Here is a 24,546-nt window from a genome sequence, read left to right on the forward strand (position 1 = left end):
TCACTCTCTGCCCCATAAAACTACCAATCACGGCCGTCTGGTGTAGTGGTAAGTGACATGGTCACTACACAAGGGGGTCACGGGTTCAAATCCCGCCAAGGGAAGATATTTGTATGATAAATATAAATGTCTTTTCCAGGGTTATGGATGTCTATTAAATATATGTATGTGTATAATAAAAATCTTACATTTATATCCGTTATCTGGTACCTGTAACACAAGTTCTTTACGAACTTAGCACGGGAATAGTTGACGTGGCGTGATTGTTAAAAACAAAAACAAAAAAAAATTTGGTCGGTCCACCGCATGAAAAATATAAAGTGAATATTATATTATATTATCAATAAATGATTGATTGACTCGATTATGATGAAGCATTTTTTATTCTGAAAATGCCTAAATACAAAAAAAATATGGAATTTTGGAGAAAGTTGAAATTCATGAAATCGTTACTTTTTTCGCGGCTAAATTTGAAAACGACCCTTTTGTTGGTGAAAAACAAAAAAAAAGCGTACCGAGTATTAGTAGACGCACAAATAATTCTAAATTTGAAACCGTCATTGTATTTGTACCCTTCTCATTCACAGCCCCGAACTCCGGGTTATAATAAATCATGATAAATTATCAACGGATTTCATGCCCTGCTGCTTGGACTTAAGGTCTTGTTCCTCATCAAGCCGGACAGATGTCCCGGAAAAAATTAGTAGTCTATTACGAAAGGTTTTTCGTGTTTATTTTCGGTGAGTTTTAAATTTAGCAGCGTAATCGTTGTTGAATTGTGTGGAAAAAATATAATGTGTATACATACATATTGAAAAGTTCCAAAGATGAGTCTGAAGTTTTACCGAAAATATTACGGGTTGGAAGTCTATCTTTTCTGAATATAATATATGAGCAATGACGTAATTACACTTTTTTTTTTTTTTTTTATTGCCCTTGTAGGCAGACGAGCATACGGCCCACCTGATGGAGAGTGGTTACCGTCGCCCATGGACTTCAGCAATGCCAGGGGCAGAGCCAAGCCGCTGCCTACCTTTTAGGCTGTTATACTTAAATTTTAAAATAGCTTCTTTTTTTAATTTTGATTACATAATTAATATTGCAGACGTATTGAAACTAAGAGAGAGAGAGAGAGAGAGAGAAAGAGTATTCTTTATTGTACACCAAAAAACAAATAAACAGTGCGATACATTAAACACAAAAAAGTACAATTGGCGGTCTTATCGCTAAGAGCGATCTCTTCCAGACAACCATCAGGTGGAGAAGAATCATTTGGAAACGAACTACGCGCGGTGTACCATTCCAGTGAAATACATATAGATATATGTATATGTACACATACATATACACATACATACACACATACATATCTCCGTAAATAAACATACAATTAATACACAAAGTATTTAAGAGGTCTGGTTTTTGTTTTTAATTTTATCTTATTTATTATTATAAAATATAAATTTATTAATTAAAATAATTTATTTATTATTTATTTATATATCTTATCATTATTTTTTTATTTTATTTTTTTAAATAGTAATGTTAAAAATTATGTATGGGGGCCATAAAAATTTAAGAAATATTACAGTGAGGCACAAAAAAGGTTGGGAAACACTGCTCTACACTCTACAGCAATCAATAGTCTTTTGTTAAGTTCTGAATACATGTGGTTTTGGTTAGTTCAAATTACGTCAACCGACAATAAGAAATACAATCGTCATATTCAGAATCACCAAACATGAACTCTCTTATGGGAAAGTTACGCAACACAGCGACATAATCCATCATACTAAAAGTAAGCAATTATATCCAACAAGCCATTTCGAACGAGACTCATTATAATGCCATCTTAAGAACTGCTTGTCTCTCTCAATTTTGTGTCGAATAAGACAGTGTGGCGAGTAGCCGTCATACAACGCAAGATAATTGACAGATGCCTGAATCTCGCTTACGACATTTTCAAGATAAAGCGCATATATACAAGTTCCGAACAACAACATTCGGACCGTCGGTCTACCGAGCAATATTACCTGCTCGGTGGAAGATCGTCCCTTTGTCGTATATCTCTCCAAAACAGCTAATATATACAAAACTCCAAAACAGCTAATAGCATAACTAACCTTTAATATTTCTACCATACCCATACCTTTCTACCAATGTAACTTTCTCTCTTACCATTCTACCTTACTTCTTGCCACCGTAACTCCTTACCTTACCACCGCAACTCTATACCTTACCACCGTAACTTTTTACCTTACTTAAAATTTACTGTCACTAGTTCATCTATTGAAAGAGCTTATTCTTTAAACGATCTGCTTATATAGGTATAATTGTACAATAATATGGAATGCTTAGTTCCAAAACTGATACCGACGGCTTTATCTCGAGAATTAACTTAAGATAATCTATTAATGCAACCAATAATTAACGGGACAGTGAATCGCGAGAGATTTGATTTCTTGTTCGGTTGACCGATAATTGGGAATGTGGTTAATATCAGATAATATTTAAACGAATGTGTTTGAATGTATCTGTAGGTTGTAGGACGTAAGCATACACGTATTGCGGTTACCATTTCTGCTACGAAGCAGTCATGAACTTGGTGGTTACTGGAGCCCATGGACATCTACAACTTAAATGTAAATGTGCCACACACCCTGAGATATAAGTTCTAAGGTCTCAGTATAGTCACAACGGCTGCCCCACCCTTCAAGCAGAAACGCATTACTGCTTCACGGCAGAAATAGGCAGGGCGGTGGTACCTACCCGTGCGGACTCACAAGAGGTCCTACCACCAGTAAGTACGAAAATTATAATTTTGCGGGTTTTATTTTTATTACACGATGTTATTCCTTCACCGTGGAAGTCATTCGTGAACATTTGCTAAGTACGTATTTCATTAGAAAAATTGGTACCCGCCTGCGGGATTTGAACACCGGTGTATCGCTAGATACGATTGCACCAGACGTCTTATCCTTTAGGCCACGACGACTTCTATTTGGGTTAAGTTTTATGTAGAACAAGAGACGCTAATTCATAGATGAGTTGAATAATCTATTCAATTGATATCAACTTTATTGAAAGCACATTGTATGCAGTTAAGATTATGCAACTTTGACATTCATAATTATACCGAAAATCAGCAGTTAAAACCAAATTGAAGTATTATACAGTTTGATTAATTTATAATTGTAGACATATGTACATATAAAGGAATGAATAAACTATTGGTCAAAGCAGCGAAGTGCCGATCTGTTCTTTCAAATTTTGATTGACAAAGCAGTCATGAACTTCGATTTCAGTTTGGGGAACAGTAAATTCAGTCCATTACCCGTCTAGATTGACTTAGCTGTGTCTCCAGGATAGCTAATTTCCAAGTGCCACTGTGACTACATATCATCAGTTTTGCCGTATACTCTTCTGTCGACTATGCCAATAAAATAAAAAAGAAGTTGCACATAACGTGGATATTTAGAGATGAATATCAAATTTTTATTCGATGAACCATCAACTTAGTCTTTGAAACGTTATTTATCTAGTTATAAGCAGAATTTTCTTTAAAAAAATCGACTTTTAACTTCCGCAAACGTATGAAAAAGGCACACAATTAACTTACATATAAACTAGAACATTGCATATATGATATTAATATATACATATGTGGCAAAGCTGAATTAATCTCCAAAAACACATGGAATTTTGCATGTTCAATAACAAGAAAGTTAATCGTGGGATGTGTCTCCAACCCAGGAATTGTTCGAGATGATACCGGCATCTCGTTTTTATCATCGCACCACCCGCCACCGGAGTAGAGTTCATCCATACTACCTGGAACCACTGCGGTCATCCACAGTGCGTTTCCAGAGGTCTTTTTTGCCACGTACCATCCGGCTATGGAATGAGCTCCCTTCCACGGTGTTTCCCGAGCGCTATGACATGCCTTTCTTCAAACGAGGCTTGTGGAGAGTATTAAACGGTAGGCAGCGGCTTGGCTCTGCCCCTGGCATTGCTGAAGTCCATGGGCGACGGTAACCATTCACCATCAGGTGGGCCTGCTGCAGTGGGTGGGCACGTCTGCCCACAAGAGCATTAAAAAAAAACCCAATTCAAAGCATCAGTGATCACCTCACAGCACTATAATAACGACCTCTTTTTCAGAATCTATACTAATATTATAAAGCTGAAGAGTTTGTTTGTTTGTTTGGTTGAACAAGCTAATCTCAAGAATTACTTGACCGATTTAAAAAAATATTTCAGTGTTAGATAGCCTATTTATTGAGGAAGGCTATATAACATCACGCCAAGACCAATACGAGCCGAGCACTAATAAGGAATGTTTCAAAATCAGGTTCAACATACATACATACATAGATAACGGCCGTCTGGTGTAGTGGTAAGTGACATGGTCACTACACAAGGGGGTCGCGGGTTCGAATCCCGCCAAGGGAAGATATTTGTATGATAAATATAAATGTCTTTTCCAGGGTTATGGATGTATATTAAATATGTGTATGTGTATAATAAAAATCTTACATTTATTTCCGTCATCTGGTACCTGTAACACAAGTTCTTTACGAACTTATCACGGGACCAGTTAACGTGGCGTAACTGTTAGTAAATATTTATTTATTTATTTATTTATATAGATAAAAAAATGGTGGTCGAATTGATAACCTCCTCTTTTGAAGTCGTTTAAAAATCGTGATTTTGGTTCCTTAAATAGCTCCATAGCATTCACATTCAAAGATATTTTCACCGTCTACGTAAGTGAAGTCGCGGGTAAAATTTAGCGTTATTCCAAAGTAACTATTCCACGCGGACGAAATCGCGGGTACAAGCTAGTGTGTGTATATTTTAATTGTATTAACATTCTAATTCGAAATCCTACCACACATGTTAAGGTTTTTTTTTAATTTATTGCTTAGATGGATGGACGAGCTCACAGCCCACCTGGTGTTAAGTGGTTACTGGAGCCCATAGACAACGTAAATGCGCCACCCACCTCGAGATATAAGTTCTAAGGTCTCAGTATAGTTACAACGGCTACCCCACCCTTCGAACCGAAACGCATTACTGCTTCACGGCGGAAATAGGCGGGGTGGCGATACCCATCCGTGCGGACTCCCAAGAGGTCCTACCACCAGTGAAACAATTCATTTCCCCTGAACAAGAAATGGAATTGATTATCAAAACGATACTTACATCACATAAACGCACACAGCAGTTTAGTTACACGCTAAATCTATACTCTATACTAATATTATAAAGAGGAAAGATTTGTTTGTTTGTTTGTATTGAATAGGCTCCGAAACTACTGAACCGATTTAAAAAATTATTTCACTTTTGGAAAGCTACGCTATCCCCGGGTGACATAGGCTATATTTATTATATTTTAAAAAAAATTAGGGATCCTTACTGAAACTCCAATAATGTAACCCAATGTGTAACAAAATTACCTAAAATTCTTTACATCGCGTGCGCTATTTCCCAAGCGAAGCTGGGGCGGTCCGCTAGTATGTAATAAGCAGCAAGTAGCTTGTATTGTTTTGGTGGGTCAGTTTTGTGAACGTCACGATGACTTTGTTATACTAAGATACAGAACAATGGTGTGAGCTAATACCAGTTGTTTTTAACGATGATGAACTATGTGCTATTCGGTACTAATCTATTACACGTAATAATTAGAATCGTATTGCATAACATGCAATAATTATATTTTTTTTTTAATGAAAATGAATTTCATATATTATGTATGATGGAACTACATTCCCGAATGGTCAACAGGATCCTCCCGATCCACTAACGGTGCTTTTAGGTACCCCAAGCACTGGTAACCGTTCTGGTCGAACCCGTCGCTTGCGACGAAGAACTCGGCGGACACAGCCCACAGAGGTTCCCGCCGGATCTTCTCAGTGGGCTGCGTTTTTGATCCGGTGGTAGATTCTGCGAAGCACGACTCTTGCTAGGGTTCGTGTTAGCAACAACGTCAGATTTGAGCCCCGTGAGCTCACCTACTCGCATGGTGACGCTGATGTGGTCTCTCAAAACCATCAGCTTAGGTAGGAAACAAAAGTGGCCTGAAAACTTGATCATTATGAAAATTAATGACTTTTGCAGCATTTACTTCATCCTTGTTCAAGCAAGGTTTGCGGAGAGAGCACAATGGTAGGCAATGGCTTGCTTTTACTCCTGGCTTTACTGATGTCGATGCTAATGTAAGCCCTCAGCGGTAGACCGTATATTGGCCTACCTACAACGGAGGGTAGGCAAAAAAAATCACTATACGTTCACCTAATCGTAAAAATCTTCACATATTTTTGAACGGCTTCAAAATTTAAAATTCAAAATTGGTGGTAGGACCTCTTGTGAGTCCGCACGGGTAGGTACCGCCACCCTGCCTATTTCTGCCAGGAAGCAGTAATGCGTTTCAGTTTGAAGGGTCGGGCAGCCGTTGTAACTATACTTGAGACCTTAGAACTTACATCTCAAGGTGGGTGGCGCATTTACGTTGTAAATGTCTGTGGGCTTCAGTAACCACTTAACACAGGTAGGCTATGAGCTCGTCCACATTGTCTACAACATTTGAGAGTCGATTTAAGCACGTGGGTCCGAAATTTTGTGTCTATTTTCGCCAAAACAAAAACTATTTACAGAAATAAACAATTCAAGAAATTATACAGTGAACCCTTCGAAGTCTATTGAAGGTTGCGTTCGGCCAAGGGCGGTGTTGGCGTGTGAGTTGAGGTAATTTCAGAAACCTTGACCTACGATCAGCCAACTCCAATATAGTCTTAAACGAATAAACAGCATAATAGAGCTATTCTGGTTACCGAAATAGAAAGTATAGTTTTTCGTGTTGACCTCGCTTCGGCTTGTTAGCGAGAACATAGGTTCTATTGAATCAGATCCCACTTAGTCATCATGAGTTCTCCGAAACTATTGGACTTACTTAAAAAATTAACATGAACAATTAAATCCTCCTCCTAGGCCCCTTCTTCAAACGATGCTTGTGGAGAGTACTCAACGGTAGGCAGCGGCTTGGCTCTGCCCCTGACATAGCTGAAGTCTATGGGCGACGGCAACCACTCACCATCAGGTGGGCCGTACGTTCGCCTGCCTAAAAAGGCAATAAAAAAAATATGTGGTTTACATAAATCTTACCCTTAATAGAGTTATCGTCTTGTAACGCATTATAGAAAAGCAAGGCATAGCAAAAGTCGCTATGGTGATCAATCAAAATTAAGTTATTCTCATCAATGGTTTCTTGTTCTAATGTAGTAGTAATGTAAACTAGAATTTCATCACCGCGCAATGCGATTAAGAAACCTAAGTGCCTTTTATGTTCATTCATCTATACAGGCCGTGTGATTACCACCTAGAATAGCACCAAGCAATTTTTTCTGGTATGTGTCTTATAGGGCGAATATAGTAATTAGCAGTTTTTTTTATTGCTTAAACGGTTGGACGAACTCACAGTCCACCTGGTGTTAAGTGGTTACTGGAGCCCATAGACATCTACAACGTAAATGCGTCACCCACCTTGAGATATAAGTTCTCAGGTCTCAGTATAGTTACAACGGCTGCCCCACCCTTCAAACCGAAACGCAGTACTGCTTCACGGCGTAAATAGGCAAGGCGGTGGTACCTACCCGTGCAGACTCACAAAACGTCCTACTACCAGTAAATACTCCACAGCTTTAGTGGACAGTTTTCTCTGAATATTTTTTTTTGCCTTCTTAGTCAGATGACCATACGGCCCACCTGACGGTGAATGGTTACCGTCGCTCATGCACGTCAGCAGTGCCAGGGGCAAAGCCAAAACGGTGTCAAGCGCTGCCAGCCTACCTAATATAGTAGGACAGTGCGATTTTCAACCAAGATTTACAGATGCTAGAGAGCACATAAGTCCGCACGAGAAGGTACCATAGGCTGTTTCTAAAGAGAAACTTGGGTGGAATTTTTTTTTATTTTTTTTATTGCCTTTGTAGGCAGACGAACATATGGCCCACCTGATGGTGAGTGGTTACCGTCGCCCGTGGACTTCAGCAATGCCAAGGGCAGAGCCAAGCCGCTGCCTACTAATAGTCGTTTTACAATACAATTAACTCATCGACCTTGTCTCAAGGTTACAGTTACAAGCATTAGCGTTGTTGTGTCTGTACCCTCTCCTAACAACACAAAAGAAAACTCGGAAATTAGACTTGACAAATTAACCACGAAGAAAACGTGGCACTTAGGTAAACAACGGGGAGTTGGAGGTAATGCTCACAACACCATGCAGATCGTTGAGTCTCACATACCCCGCGCGCCCCTTTTGCGCGGGGACCTCGTAGGAGGTTCGGCCCTCTACCCGAAAAAAAATAAAAAAAAGGTAATTTGGGTAGATCGATCTTTATCAAACAACTAAGGGATTAGCGTCATAGTTTCTCGACTCGATATTTATTTTTATTAAAATGAATAAACAGTTTACTGGTGGTAGGACCTCTTGTGAGTCCGCGCGGGTAGGTACCACCAACATGCCTATTTCTGCCGTGAAGCAGTAATGCGTTTGGGTTTGAAGAGAAGTCATTGTCACTATACTTGAGACCTTAGAACTATTATCTCAAGGTGGGTGGCGCATTTACGTCGTAGATGTCTATGGGCTCCAGTATCCACTTAACACCAGGTGGGCTGTGAGCTCGTTCACCCATCTAAGTAATAAATAAATAAAATTAAAAACATACAAATGTGTGAACAATGTGAACCCATCACTGCGACTCATGTGAATGCTTACTACCTCATGTTTTAAATGTCTATGTCTAAACCCGAATTCGACATGTGCTGGACTACTTACCTAGAACCGACATTATTAACCTCCTCAGAGCAAAGAATGTGCTCTCCGATAAAAGCACAATATAGGCCACAATATATGAGAACCCCGCTCTTGCGTTACGAGACCTAGTTTTTGTGCAATTGCCACTTGCAGTGTTCGGTTACGATCTTTAGCGTTGATTTGAAATTTAGCGCACTTTTGGAATTGCCTTAATGTATAATTTGTTTGTTTTTAATATATTTTTTATATTTTTAATCATAATTTGTAGCAAAATCCGTTTCTCTTCATTAATATGAAGTGGAAGAAACCAAACTTTATTTATCACTACATAGTATGAAACAAAGTCGCTTTCTCTGTCCCTATATCTGTCCCTATGTATGTTTAAATCTTTAAAAATACGCAACGGATTTTGGTGCGGTTTTTTTTAATAGATAGAGTGATTGAAGAGGAAGGTTTATATGTACAATAACATCCATTAAATAGTGGAGAAATCAATAATAAATTACAGTTTCCGAATTGAAGCGAGGGCGGATCGCTAAATTAACAACAACAAAACTAAACAAAATATGACATTTAGAACCAGTAATGCAACACATATATGGTAAGTTAGGCCTGCTTAACCGTTCGTTGACTATCTCCTCGACGACCCGTCGGTCGGACGTCCTCGGGGTGGCTCTGCGAGTCTGGCTGTAGTGTTGACCGCGGGAACCCCCCTACTCTACCCGGGTTCTGATCCCAGGCGGAGATCAGAGATCGGGTAAGAGAGTGCTAAGGGATTCGTTTGGTGGGTAGGGCCCTACAACATCCATGTGCCCGCGGACTGTTCCTAACGTCTGCAGACCGTCTCCCCCCAGACGCGGACACCTCGTATGAGGTTTAGCTCCTCGGCCTGAAAAAAAAGTTTGTCCGACCGGTTTGAAGCTCGTCGGTGCTAGACGGAACTATTACCCTTACTTACTAATCGCATCCGCACTTGTGATGATGCTATGTGAAGCTACAAATATTACCTTCTCATTAAACGTATATATTAGACTAACAAAATATTACTTTAAAAATTAATTACTGGTGGTAGGACCTCCTGTAAGTCCGCATGGGTAGGTACCACCGCCCCGCCTATTTTCAGCCGTGAAGCAGTAATGCGTTTCGGTTTGAAGGGTGTATCAGCCGTTGTAACTATACTGAGACTTAGAACTCATATCTCAAGGTGAATGGCGGCATTTACGTTATAGATGTCTATGAGCTGCGGTAACCACTTAACAACAGGTAGGCTGTGAGCTCGTCCACCTATCAATGCAATAAATGAAAAAAATTATTGTGCTTTAAAAATTGAGTACGTTTCAATCAATTTCGCCGTTAATAAATAAACGATATCTCAACTAGTTACTGATCGAAATCGCCGATAACCGCCCGTTAATCAAAAACTGTGATGTTTCAAGTTTGCTTTGAACGAACCTTGCTCCAGTTTAATTGGACCTGCTACTGAACGATCTAAAGCCGTTCTCGACTGACAGCCGTGTAATGTATCTGCTATTTCCTATCCACAACGGAGATATTAAGTTCGGAAATTGGAAACATCAGGGTGATAATTCGTTTAATTTATATTTGATTTAAGTGTCCATCTTCATTCGTTACCAATTCGTTTCCCTGGGTTAATATCGGTAATACATTGAAATTTAATTACAGAAAAAGCCCATTATATATAGTTGCCTTTGTCATCAGAAAATCATGTGATTGTTCGTTAAGTCCAGCTACGATTGATCTATTGATATTTCCGATTTGAATGAAATGAGTATCATTTGTTAAGCAACCCGCATGTTTTTTTGACATTAATAGTTCACTAGAGTTTGGTTTTTTTTTTATTGCTTAGGTAGGTGGACGAGCTCACAGCCCACCTGGTGTTAAGTGGTTACTGGAGCCCATAGACATCCACAACGTAAATGCGCCACCCACCTTGAGCTATAAGTTCTAAGGTCTCAAGTACAACGGCTGCTCCACCCTTCAAACCGAAACGCAATACTGCTTCACGGCAGAAATAGGCACCTACCCGCGCGGACTCACAAGAGGTCCTACCACCAGTAATAAAGCCCTGGCAAAGGTTCCGCCAAGGCAAAAACGAGTTCGAGGTGGTTGTGGCGAAAATGAAAAGACAACCGATGTGTATAGACTGTCTCCAAACACAACAGATAGGCGCTAATTTTGGTAAAGAAATACGAGCTTGTAGATCTGTTCACGAATTGTGAAGGAGTAAAACGATGTGTAACACAAATCAAAGCCGCATTTTTTTAAGCTACAATAATTAAGAACCTGGTAAAGGACCACGCGCCCGTTTTGAAGCGAAATAGTCATGGCATGTGCTAGTTTTAAAGCTACATTGACCTGAGAACTCAATATTGAAACTTCGACGAGATGCTTTGAGGGGCAACGGTGATTACGGCAGTTTTAGGTTAATAGACTTTCCTGACTTCCCATCAGCTCTAGAAACATTTTTCACCAGCTGCGTTTCCGTTTTAGCCTTATTAGGCTGGAATAAGCACAACGAAATCGCGACAAAAACAGACAAAGCAAATTCCTATCAAAATGGAATCTTATAAAAACAGTCCCATAGTTGCAGAACTGAGGAATTGTTTGAGATGATCCCCTCATCTCCTTTTTATCGTCGCACCTCCCGCCATCGGAGCAGAGTTCATCCGTATTATCTGGAACCGCTGCGTTCATCGACAGTGCGTTTCCAGAGGTCTTTCTTGCCATGTACCATCCGGCTATGGAATAAGCTCCCATCCACGGTGTTTCCCGAGCGCTATGACATGTGCTTCTTCAAACGAGGCTTGTGAAGAGTATTAAGCGGTAGGTAGCGGCTTGGCTTTGCCCCTGGCATTGCTAAAGTCCATGGGCGACGGTAACCACTCACCATTAGGTGGGCCATATGGTCGCCTGCCTACAAGGGCAAAAAAAAAGAAAAGAACCGGCAATTACGAGACAAACCCTAATGAAATAAGGCCTAAAATTCCTTGACCGGTGATCAAACGTCGAGACTTGCAATAGGCCGCGGCCTTGTCGATTCTAAAGAAAATCAATAGCACAATTTCATTTAAAATTAATGGCTGCATTCGATCGAAATTGTGTATCGAATTACTTTTCAATGATTTCTTAGAATTCAGTGCTTTCATTCTTTGTGCCGATTTACCTTTATGTTGTTGTTATATTAACCACAGTCTAAAAAAATTGAGTAGCGCAAGTTAAAACATAAGTTTTTAAATTGCATTGAAAAACCTGAAACAATATCCGACCACTAGTTTAGCTCTTGTTACAATTTCCAGGTTTTATCTAAGATAATTCCACCATGTTCACGCTAAAAGTACCTACCTTCCCAATTAAATGCCATACTTCTTTTATTTTGTCGCAAAAGAAGAAATAAATAAACATTCAAGTTACGAACTACGCTTTCCTTATTAAAGGAACAACATTAACATATTTTATAAAATACCAATTTTCATTTCAATTCTTTTATTATCTGTTTCAATTAAAAGGAATTCCTGTTAAGGGTGTTAGGAGTCAAGTTCCCTCTTTCGAGTTTCATCAAACAAGATAGGCAACAAATACTCATTTCTATTAGAACCGTTAGAAAAACATAATTAAATTGACTTGTCGTTTCTGAACAACAACAAAAGAGCTATTTATCGCCTACGGTTTTCAGAAATGTAATTAAAACTATTTTGAAGTTTATTTACAGTTTTTTTTTTTTGCTTTAAAGTCAAATCCGCAATCACGAAAACCAAAGTATTTGTAACATCAGAAATAACGTAATGAGTGTAATAAAGCCATTATTTAACCGTAATATTAGATCTAATTTTAGATTCTTTTATATTAATCTATTGCAGCCTAACAAATATATGAAATCCATATTAATAAATCGCCCTTCTGAGAACAAAAAGCAGTAAACGCTTACATCAACACATTCGAATTGCTTTAGTTGTCAACTAAGGCGTTTGTTTGAAGAACAGACAGAAAAAATATTATGGGAAAGCCAATGTTTTATGAAACAGTATAATCAGTTAAAAACCTTTGCTTATATTTAAAAATACATAATTTGTTTAAACGATTTAAAATTATGAAATTTAAACTTTTAAAGAGGATTAAACAAGAAAGATCGACGAACGGCATTTCAAAACCGAACATTTAAATGCCTTGCAAAAGAAAGCAGATTTTCACAATTTATGCATCTGCTATAAGCACAAACAGTTCTACTGCAGCATCAGCAGCAGCTGTTGTACTGCAGCATCGTTTTATCAAAATAAAAATAAAAATAAAAATTTATGTTTACATTACATCATTTTTCAAGCAAGTATTAATTTTGTTAAAAGCTGCAGAGAGCATGTCGTCTACATAGAGCCGTAAATTTTACATCTTCCCAAAATATTGGTAAACGTTGCTGCGAACTTCTTGGCTGGCTTCCAAGCCGGGTAGATTTGCCAAACGACGGTCAGAATGACCTTCAGCCAGCTGGTGCCGATCGATGCGGGATTCTGCGAAACAAACAAAATTCGTCAAGTGTTATGGAAGTCTTACTTTAAATCTAGGTAATATAATTCTTTTGAAATTAAGAGTTTTCTTCCGAGGACATTTGATATGATCTATAAAGTGCAGAGAGTCATCAAGGCTCACAGTAACTCACAGACATGGATACATTTCAATATCAATGGGATAAAACCCTTTCGGATTTTAATAATACGAAATAATCAATGTTTGCCTATGTAATGTGGAAGTAAAAATATTACAGATTCTGAAATAATTTACGTACTAGTATTTTTATTGTTTTTGATCACTAAAATGTTTGAAGACGGCTTTAATAGAAAGTATCAAATATAATCATGTGTTCTTCTGTATAAAGGTATGAAGTATATATTGTTATGTATGTAGTGGAACAAAAATGTAAAGAGATTAGTTGTCAACACAAGCAATCAGCTATTTCTAGCGCTCTGAATTCTTAGTAGTATCTTTATTTATGACTCATTAACTTACACTTGGTGTATAAGGTTTAGTGTTTTTGAATATATACTCTATTTCCGCCTTTGGAACTGCTATGCCTTTATCTATTCAATAAAGCCTATTTCTATCTATACCATACAAAACCAGCACAGTTACATTAAATATATTTAAAAAAAAAACATTTTTTTTACTATTCCATTCCAATAAAACAAAAGAACGTTATAAATATAATTTTATCGTTAAAGTTCTCCACAAAAGGTACCCGCTAAATAAGCGGCAATAAAGTTAAAGTTGGCGACATTATTGAAGTAATGAAGTAAAACGAGGATTTGTTGAGCCCAGATTTAAGGATTACTTAGCTGAAAAGTCTGTGCGAAGCTCAGACGACGCGCAGCTTTGCGAGAAACATAAAGATTGTTTCTAGAAAAATCGTACAATTTCATTTGCGAGCTCTTCGCGATGTAACAATACGTTTTTCAGTTTTGCGTTATACAGCTTAAAGGTATTAATAAAGCTTAAACTTTATGGTCACTTATTCGAACTTGGCATAAACTCAGCAGTGCATAGACTCTATAGTTATTTAATTTTGGCAAATGACTATGTATCGATTTATCGTGAACTTGAAATCGGCTCCAGTCAACTTATTTACTGGTAGAAAATTTAGTAAATGAACGATAAAGTCATGTAACACATGAATAAATTATGCCTATGACTGCTATCTTGAGATTAACTCTAATCAATACATGTAACACACACAAACATATATACACATAAACACACACTCATACACACACACACATTTTATTTCTTTATTTAAAGAATGTTAAGACGGATCTTCGTGCGGGGTAAATAAATTCTCAGAGAAAGTTACGCCTCTTAATAGAACATTTTTGAATTTGAAAATGATTTTGTAGCGTGCAACGTTCGGTCGCACTCGGGCGTCATCGGTCGCGATCGGAGTTACCGAACGCGCAGGTGTCCCGTGACGTCATGCAACAAGATTCGCGCGCGTATTCGTCAAGATTGTACACATTAAATAGATTATTGAAATGGTGTATTTGACTTCTATATGGTCGGAGTGAAAATATCCCGCGAATGCATGGGACAAATAACAAACCACATTTTTTTTAATTTTTTTTATTGCTTAATTGGGTGGACGAGCTCACAGCCCACCTGATGCTAAGTGGTTACAGGAACCCATAGACATCTACGACGTAAATGCGCCACCCACGCATGAGATATAAGTTCTAAGCTCTCGAGTATAGTTACAATGGCTGCCCCGCCCTTCAAGCCGAAACGCATAGCTGCTTCACGGCAGAAATAGACAGGGTGGTGGTACCCACCCGCGCGGACTCACAAGAAGTCCTACCACCAGTAAAGTAATTTCATTGATATCATGCTAAACGAGAAGACGCTCGGTCTACTCGTATCAAGCGATGCGACTGTGCCAGTGTCGAATCTCGCAAGCCGTGCTAATTTTTTCTAAAGAAAAACGTTCTTGATACTTGTTCGCGAATGACGTCCACGACTAAGCAATGAGATCGTGTAAAAATTAAAACCATACACATTTATAAATTTACATTGGTGATTGGGTGCGTTGAAAGATCGTGGTTGCAACCTGATCTATTTCAGTCGCGTTCAGTAATATGTTTCAGTTCGAAGGGATAGTTCTTGTAAAATGCAACCGAGATTTCGAATCTAATGTTATGTTAGAGAAATCACTAACAGTCAAATCTAATGTTAGTGAATCTAATGTTCAGTCTAAGATTCAAATCTAATGTTAAGATGTCCGATAAGGACATAAAATCAAGTTGACTATCTGTTATACTCTTGCTATCTCTTCTTAGCTATTTATTCCACAGTGATGGTTGGGGTCAACTTTCCTGACTCCCTCCACTTCGCTCTGTCCTCGACATCCTCGTCAGTAACATAGCATTCCCTATTGTCCTTCAGCACTAAATCTATCCACTTTATCTTTTTTGACTGTTCGTTCTACTATCTTAACAATAATAAAATAATCAAATCCGTGATTGTGATTCGTATCGCACATTCTACCCGAAATTGGATTCGTTATCCACATAAATGTCCTATTTAATTAAACGCCATCTTGGGTCCGTTTCGCGTTTGAAAAGCACTGAATAGAATTCTCCTTATTATCTGTCATGACAGTACGGTGCTCCGGTAATTCCTGCGGTTTGAACGATAATTAAACTTTAATCATACGGTATTGGTCACACGTCTCGATTCTGAAATTTCCTTCACGGTCTCCTTAATTAAATTAACTAGGGTAACTCGAACAGAAACATGTATTTCAATGGGAGATATAGGTAAAAATGCGATTCCAGTATCCGTCGGATGTTCTTCTAAAAACAAATTTATATTGAACTAGCTGACCCGGCAGACTTCGTAGTGCCTCAATCGATAAATAAAAGACCTAAGCTTTTGTATAAAATAAACTTAAAACAAACAAAAGGAATCCGTCCGACGGGGGACACGTCAAAGAAAAACAAAACTGTTATTTTTATTTAATTCCCAGCATTTTCATATTTATCTACCTTTTAAACCTTCTCTGGACTTTCACAAATAATTTAAGACCAAAATTAGCCAAATCAGTCCAGCCGTTCTCGAATTTTAGCAAGACTAACGAACAGCAATTAGGTATAGATTACAGTAATAATATATTATGTATACTGATTTAGACATTAGCCAAATGAAAAAGGATGAAATCGTAGTTGTATTTAAAAAGATCATCAATCCACTTACGTAAATAGAAATATCTTTATAACACTCACGTCCTTTTTAATAAGAATATTATACAAATCAGAAGATCTCACCGATTTGTTTGTATTTACGTATTCACGCGGTGATTTAACAAATTAAGGCTGATTAGATGTCCAAACTAATTCGATGAAGCTTAACCCGTCTTGCGGCTAACGGACAGAAGCTGAGCGAGACAGAGCCCGTAATAGTCAAACTTATCAGTCGTGCCCGATTTTATCCACATTTGTTTCTGTGATTCCTTGAATACGAATTTCTTGTTTCTTGAATATGATGTAAGCATCGAACGTTAATGGCAGCCTTTTTATGTACAATTGGCTATAATAAGTAGGAACCAATTACAACACGTTTTATGACTGATAATTCCAACTATCACGATCTACAGCAGTAAACATTGATCACTTTTTGAAGGATGCTTGGGGCATTGCGGCTACTAAAGAATATTTTTTTTTATTGCTTAGATGGGTGGACGAGCTCACAAGTGTGCTAAGTGCTAAGTGATTACTGGAGCCCATAAACATCTATCTACAATGTAAATGCGCCACCCACCTTGAGATGTAAGTTCTAAGGTTTCAGTATAGTTGTAACGGCTGCCCCACCCTTCAAACTGAAACGCATTACTGCTTCACAGCAGAAATAGGCGGGATGGTGGTACATACCCGTGCGGACTCACAAGAAGTCCTACCATCTACTACCAAATTTTATGGCAACGGTGTGGTTTTACATCACAGTAATGTTGGTAAGCTTTAATCCTTATCAAGGCTTTACCAAGGCGCTTGTAAAAACGCGAAAATAATAAGAGCTCACCATTATAAATACCGTGATTAGAATATGTTTAGCAAAATAATTTGTAAGCTTAGCGTACGCTAATTATGAGATAGCCACTATTCGAGCAATGTAGCCGGCAAAAATCGTACTAAGCTATTCCTGTGTAAAAAAAACCCAAAATGAATGATAAATGTGTTATTGTTGTCAGATGGTGTATTCCGGAGCGAGGTAGAAGCGCGAGGGCGCGGTACGGAGTCAGCGTTTCTCGACGGGCTGCATTCAACGCTGGCGCCTTCTGCCGCGCCCGACCACGACTGGCAGCATACTTTCATCCTCATCATCAAAGGCCTCATCTTCTCCACAATAATCCTCGGCGCTTTATTTGGCAACGCTCTCGTTATCATATCAGTACATCGACACAGGAAGCTCAGAGTTCTCACTAACTACTACGTTGTTAGTCTTGCTGTGGCTGATATGTTAGTCGCCTTATGCGCAATGACCTTTAACGCCAGCTCCGAATTAACAGACGCCTGGTTGTTTGGTCCGTTAGCCTGTGATATCTTTAATTCTCTTGACGTTTACTTCTCCAGTGCTTCTATACTTCATCTGTGCTGCATATCTGTTGATAGATATTACGCTATAGTGCGGCCCCTCGAGTACCCGGTTACCATGACTCATAGGACTGTTTGCTTCATGCTCGCAAACGTTTGGCTGTGGCCCGCGTTCATTAGTTTCGTGCCCATATTCAAGGGTTGGTATACGACTGAACAACACCGCCAATATAGGAAGGACCATCCTGATGTGTGCATTTTCAAAGTCAATATGGTATATGCTATAGTATCTTCGAGCGTTTCATTCTGGATTCCGAGTTTGGTCATGATTTCGATGTACTGCCGAATATTCCGGGAAGCGATCAGACAAAGAGAAGCCTTAACGAGAACTTCGTCAAATATTCTATTGAACTCTGTACATATAAAGCACACGTCACATGCTGCTCATCATTCCCATTATCTGCACCCTGATAGAAGACCTTCAGATATAAGCCCAAACTACAGCACATTCACTGAAGTGGGTCCTGAAGAAACTGAGTTTGGCGAAGTTGTTATGTCTTTGGGAGATATCTGTCCTAGTAAAGAGGCCAGCCCGAGAAAATCTGTGAACGTTAGCTGTGATACTGCTAGTTCGGGGTACTGTTCCGGAGGATCGAACAAGAGATCTTCAAGTGGTCAACCACCTTATGGATGGAGACCAAGTTGTTCTTCCGCGATTGCTACAAGAGATCTTGCAAAAGCTGCCACAGAGCTGAATGCGCAAGGTGAGAATCACTTGTTTTTAAATCGTAAAAATTTTGTAGTAGTAAAATATAAATTAATTTGATCCGTTTCGCGTGCTTATATAAATTCTTAAGCGCTTCTTTTCATATATTTTTTTTATTGCTTAGATGGGTAAACGAACTCACAGCCCACCTGGTGTTAAGTGGTTACTGGAGCCCATAAACATCTACAACGCAAATGCGCCACCCACCTTGAGATATAAGTTCTAAGTCTCCAGTATAGTAACAACGGCTGCCCCTCCCTTCAAACCGAAACGCATTACTGCTTCACGGCAGAAATAGGCAGGGTGGTGGTGCCTACCCGTGCGGACTCACAAGAGGTCCTATCACCAGTAAAGAATACCTTTTCTTATTGAACTAGATTCCTGTAGTTTCCTTTCTAAATAATTAAAATATAGATTAACTTTAGCTCGAGAAATTTAATTCAATAACAAATTCTGTTGAATTCGAAAGCGGTAAAGTTTTACTGTCAAGTGGCCAAGTTCTCTGGCGTAATAAATAGCTTTTAAACTAATCGGAATAGAACTGGAATTTAACCAACTCACAATTACGTTCAAATCTGGACAAACAGTATTTTACTATGGATAATTATTCCTCTGCACAACGTCACCCTGGAAACGCTGTTTACCTTATCCACATGGAGTCAAGACTAGAGAAACAAAAAAAAAGTATAGATTCTTGGGTTAACGATAAATGGGTTTTAAATATTAGTGGATTACACATCAAATTTTGAGAAATTTGTTGAGATTAGGATTTTCTTAAGCACTATCGATATTAGAAAAGTGCCGTTAAGAACATTTCGGGATTCATTCGAATAAACATAATATAATACTCATACAAAATCACCGAAAACACTAGTACATTTCATTAATCAATGAAAGTTGGCAAATATTTAAGAAACAATATTATATATATTTAGTTAAGAAAATAATTAATCGATTTCAAAATGCAGCAACAGTTGTGAAACTCCAATTATATTTATTTTCATCTGTTCTAAATTATTTTAAGTACTCTAGTGCTCATCAATAAATAAGATGAGGAAGTAAATTTAAAAAATGTGATAATAATATAATATTTGAAAACGTATTGTGAATCCGTTAGATTATAATTTACTCCTGTTACCTAGTTAATCTAAATGGTGGCCTATAGATAATACCACCCGGGCTGGTTCTGCTGTAAACAAGCTATGCGAGCCAATTTAAAGGACTGGGAAACTCCCATTTAATCCAATTGTGACTTAAATATCAGGGGACTCAATGTGGGTGGTGGCATTCACGATATGACGCCTATGGACTCCGTCAATCACTTAACATCAGACCGGTCATCAGCTTGTTTTTGCAATTAAAGAAACAGGAACATATAAAATGCAAGAATACCAATCGATAGAAACATATTTCAGTAAAGGTTTTAGAATAATTTCAGCAACTGTAACTGTGAAACTCTTCGCATGTTTTGTTAATGGTGCTTCATCTATATCTATACTAATATTATAAAGAGGAAAGATTTGTTTGTTTGCTTGTTTCGAATAGGCTCCGAAACTACTGGACCGATTTGAAAAATTCTTTTTCCATTAGAAGCCGACATTGTCCCTGATGAACATAGGCTACTTTTTAAAAAAAAAAAATTTTTTTATTTTTTGGTTTCATGTGTGTTTTAATGTTTCCGAAGCGAAGCGAGGGCGGGTCGCTAGTCTACTAATAAGGAAAGAACTTCCATAAAAGTTTGACATTCACTTAGCGAGAATGAATTAGAAACGAAACTCTGGCTTTCCGTGTAGACGATCTTACGTCTTGTCCTAATTATCAAGCACTTAGTTACAAGCGCCGTCAGAAAACTACACGGTAAAAGGTATTTACGAATACTATAGGGAATAGGGATATTAATATTGATTTTACGTAGTTTTTATGTTCAGAACTTGTGCGTCATTGAGTTGAAAGTTGAGCTATTCAGAAACAACACATGGCTTTCACTGAGCATTGATAGATTCTGTGCTCAGTATTAAGCTGTTGATCGATCGAGGCAATGAACTTAATAAATTGGACAAAGTGATTCACATCACTAAAGTACATCACTTTATAATGCACACGATTTCATTCAAGGAGCATAAATGTGTTTGGCTTTGCTAAAAAATAGAAGAAAATGATGTGATGATTCATTTTGTATTGTTATTTTAAATATTTTCTAGTCAATAGTTGATAAAAAAGTCTGAATCTTGCTTTAAATAAAATGCTTAAAATATTGGTCAGGCATTTGATTTTTGTATGTAGATCTATAAAATGCCAGTAAAGTTTTTCTTGTTATTTGTCTTGGGTTTATGAGTGTTAGCGCTCGAACACATGACAATAAAAAGCAATGCTTACTAAGTCAGTACTAAATTGACACGTTCAATGTTATGGCGTCGGGACTAAGGCAATTGACTTTTATATCTACAATGGTAATGTCCGCCGATAATACGGACCATGAACTCATAGTTCGTGAACCTATTTAAGTCTATGATGTTTCTGCTTAAATCAATGAACAAGCTCACGACTCATTTGAAGATAAATTAATGGTTATCGACATATAGACGTAGACTCAATTGAATCACGCTGTACCTATCAACTATCAAACCAGCAACTTATTACTGGTGGTAGGACCTCTTGTGAGTCCACACGGCTAGGTACCACCATCCTGTCTATTTCTTCCGTGAAGCAGTAAATGCGTTTCGGTTTGAAGGGCGGTGCAGCCGTTGTAACTATACTGAGACCTTAGAACTTATATCTCAAGGTGGATGGCGTATTAACGTTGTACATGTCTATGGGCTCCAGTAACCACTTAACATCAGGTGGGCTGTGAGCTCGTGTACCCATCTAAGCAATAAATAAAAAAAAGCAAACGGGATTTCTTCGCGTTGTCTTCTAAGGTCAGTTTTTCTGAGGATTTTCATACTGTTCTTATCTTGCCTAGAATGGAGATCTTGAGACAATCCAACGGACGTACGTATGTATTAAGATCATTGGACGAAAAGGAGTAGAATTTTAAAAAAAAACTTAGTATTTCGAAAAATGATATACAGGTTTATAGAATTTCAAGATTTTGTGTGACTCTTATAGTATAGAGAATGAATTTGAATAAAAAGGTAATTAAATAGTCTCAGTGTCGTCCTCCACCCAAAGCCATATCCCAACTTACTGCGACCTCTAATATTATCTCGTTATTAACTCCAAGCCAATGTGTTTCTGATAAATTATTCACATTGTTTTCAACAACCGCAATAAAGTGAGTATAGCTTGATGGAGTATGGAAGCGAACCGAATTAAAAGGGTGCCGGAAAACGTCGGGTCCAATCAAAGTAAAACGTATGGATAAATGTATGGCTAAGTGGACGATGTCACGCAAAGCGGTTCGGTTCCGGACGTAATTGTTCCGATAATGGTATTGTTGTTGTCAGGTTTGTAGGATTAAGGCAATCGGACCAAGTACGGACCAAGGGTGAATACTGGGACCGAGATTCTAAAATAATTTACATAGGACCGCGTCTTTGTTGACTAGCAATATAATTTTGTTTTAGCACTGCTAAAATGAGTTTCGTTAATTCTTGTTGCAATAGAGTTTATTTGTTTAAATGGTCACACTTTAACTTAATTATCCGATGACTTCAATTTCATATCGTCGTAGACTGCGAGATAAGATGTCCAGTGCACTTATATCTAGCGCATCGTATCGCATCTACCGAATTCGAATCCCGCAGGTAGATACCAATTTTTCTGATGAAATACTTACTTGACGAGATGTTCACGAATGATGTCCACCATGACGGAGCAAAATCACGTAACACAATCAAACCCGTAAAATTTATAATTTACGTAATTATCGGTGGTAGGTAGGTCTAGTCGGCAAGCAAGGATAGGTACCACCACCCTGCATATTTCTGGCGTGAAGCAGTAATGTCTTATCTATTGCTTTTTTAGGCAGACGAGCATAGGGCTCGTTTGATGGTGAGTGGTTACCGTCGCTCATGGACATCAGTAAGGTCAAGGGCACATCCAAGTTGCGACTTACCGCCGAGTTTTCGCCACAAATCTCATTTCTATAAAGATATGTCATAGTGATCTTGGAAATGCCGTAGAAAGCAGCTCATTCTTCATTCGGGAAGATGGTATGTAGTAAAAAAGATCTGTGGATAAACGCATCGTGGATGATCCGGTGGCGAGAGGTGCGATGACAATTAAGAGATGAAGATCTAAAACAATTCCTAAGCGCTTAAAGATTTTAATAGCTATATTAAACTATATAAGATTTATATTTGAATAACAAAAACAGTAATGCAGAATAGGAATAGTTTAAAGTTAATTCAATCAACCGAAACGAAAGAAAATTGAATCACGAAATGAAAAACTGTTCGGTCTCGCTAGAAAATTTTATTCGACAATCCCCAAGAATCGAGTCCGCTAACGAATGTTTACAAAAGCTACGTAGTTTGGAGTTAATTCAGGATAATTCATTTAAAACGATTCGATTATAATATCTTAATTGCTCAAGGATTTTCCCGGAACGGACCAATGTCGCTTTGCTTCAAAAGTACCGATGCTAATCATAACGTAGGTTGTTCTAGGCAAACTTTAAAATAATATGGCAACATTAAAATGGTGATTGGTATTAAATGTAATCACGACGGAAAAGTGGCTTTTCAACCAGAACTTTTCAATCATCGTGGAAGTCATTCGGGACCATGTTTTGAGAATATATTTCGTTTCGCAAATTGGCCCCCTGGGGATTGGAACCCGGGCATGATCGAATCGCTACCTGCCAGTGTATCGGGGCATCATGTCAACGCTACGAATACTCCATGGTAAAGACAAATCGGTTTAAAATGATCGAAGAAAGTCAAAATAGCTATTGAAGCTATTTATAAATACTGAAATTGTGCTCCAAAATAGTGACATTACTGAATATATGTAGCAGAGATTTCAGTGAATTCAGTGAATTTAAACTATTGGGGAAAGAACTGTTCAAAAAAGACCTAAATTTATTAATAATTACTAAGCTATAAAGCATTTTAAGAAGAAGAAATGGATGGAGTGTGTGAATGACGATATGAGGAGTGAGTGTTGAGATGACGGCTGATAGAAGAGAATGGAAAAGAAAAATTAGCTGTACCGATCCCACCTAGTGGGATAAGGTAGAGAAAAAGAAGAAGAAAGCCTTTTGTCAAGTATTTGGTATGATTGTAATTAGAGAAGAAACAAGTCTGATCCTTAGTCAGTAATTACTAACATTTTTTACCGAATCGATGGTAGAAGCACTCTTTTAGAGCGTTAAATAAATTTATACAACTAAAAAAGGTTTTGAATTTGATCGATTATCGATAAATTTAGGTGTTTTTTTTTTGCGTACTGTTGTTTTCCCGATAATTTGAAATTCACATTCGTTCTCGGTGAAACTTGTGCCGTTAAACGCGAGTTTGAATTCTGTAGCCGTCGAAAAATAAAGTATTTCGCATTAATTCTAAGTCGCGGCTCGTAACTTATGAAAATTTCGATCGTTTGTCATATTTTTTCGCGGTTCGGGTAATGTATAAGAGCACCGGTCCTTCGTCGGAAGTTTCTTTACGAAATTTAGAACTTTATTAAATTTTTATGCGATGAGAAAACAGGAGCGCTTCGAGTTTGTGTGTTTGGGTCGATGCTTCGCGTCTTATTAATATTTTTTTGTAGCAAAATATTAAATACTAGCGGCCCGCTCCGGCACCGCTCGGGTCTTTAACAAAAATTTCAACGATATTTGACGTTGTTTTATTTTTTTAAATAAAAAAATACTGATTGCGGCATAACTATAATAGTTAGACATATGCTGTCGCGACACTTTTTGTAAATAATAATATGTT

At 38.0% G+C, this 24,546-nt stretch overlaps 1 non-coding gene and 1 pseudogene across 2 annotated transcripts in view; both read left to right on the forward strand.

Annotated features, from left to right (window-relative positions):
• OARpseudo (octopamine receptor pseudogene) overlaps positions 1–24,546 on the forward strand; it is a 45,316-nt pseudogene that overhangs the window by 14,438 nt on the left and 6,332 nt on the right. Inside the window, 1 exon segment of the transcript NR_033668.1 lies at positions 17,556–18,662. The product of NR_033668.1 is annotated as an octopamine receptor pseudogene (transcript).
• Mir2774a-4 (microRNA mir-2774a-4) lies at positions 1,994–2,066 on the forward strand. Its single transcript, NR_107351.1, has one exon. It is a non-coding gene; the product is annotated as a microRNA mir-2774a-4 (primary transcript).

Source organism: Bombyx mori, chromosome 26 (assembly GCF_030269925.1).
Source record: "Bombyx mori chromosome 26, ASM3026992v2".
Lineage (NCBI taxonomy): Eukaryota > Metazoa > Arthropoda > Insecta > Lepidoptera > Bombycidae > Bombyx > Bombyx mori.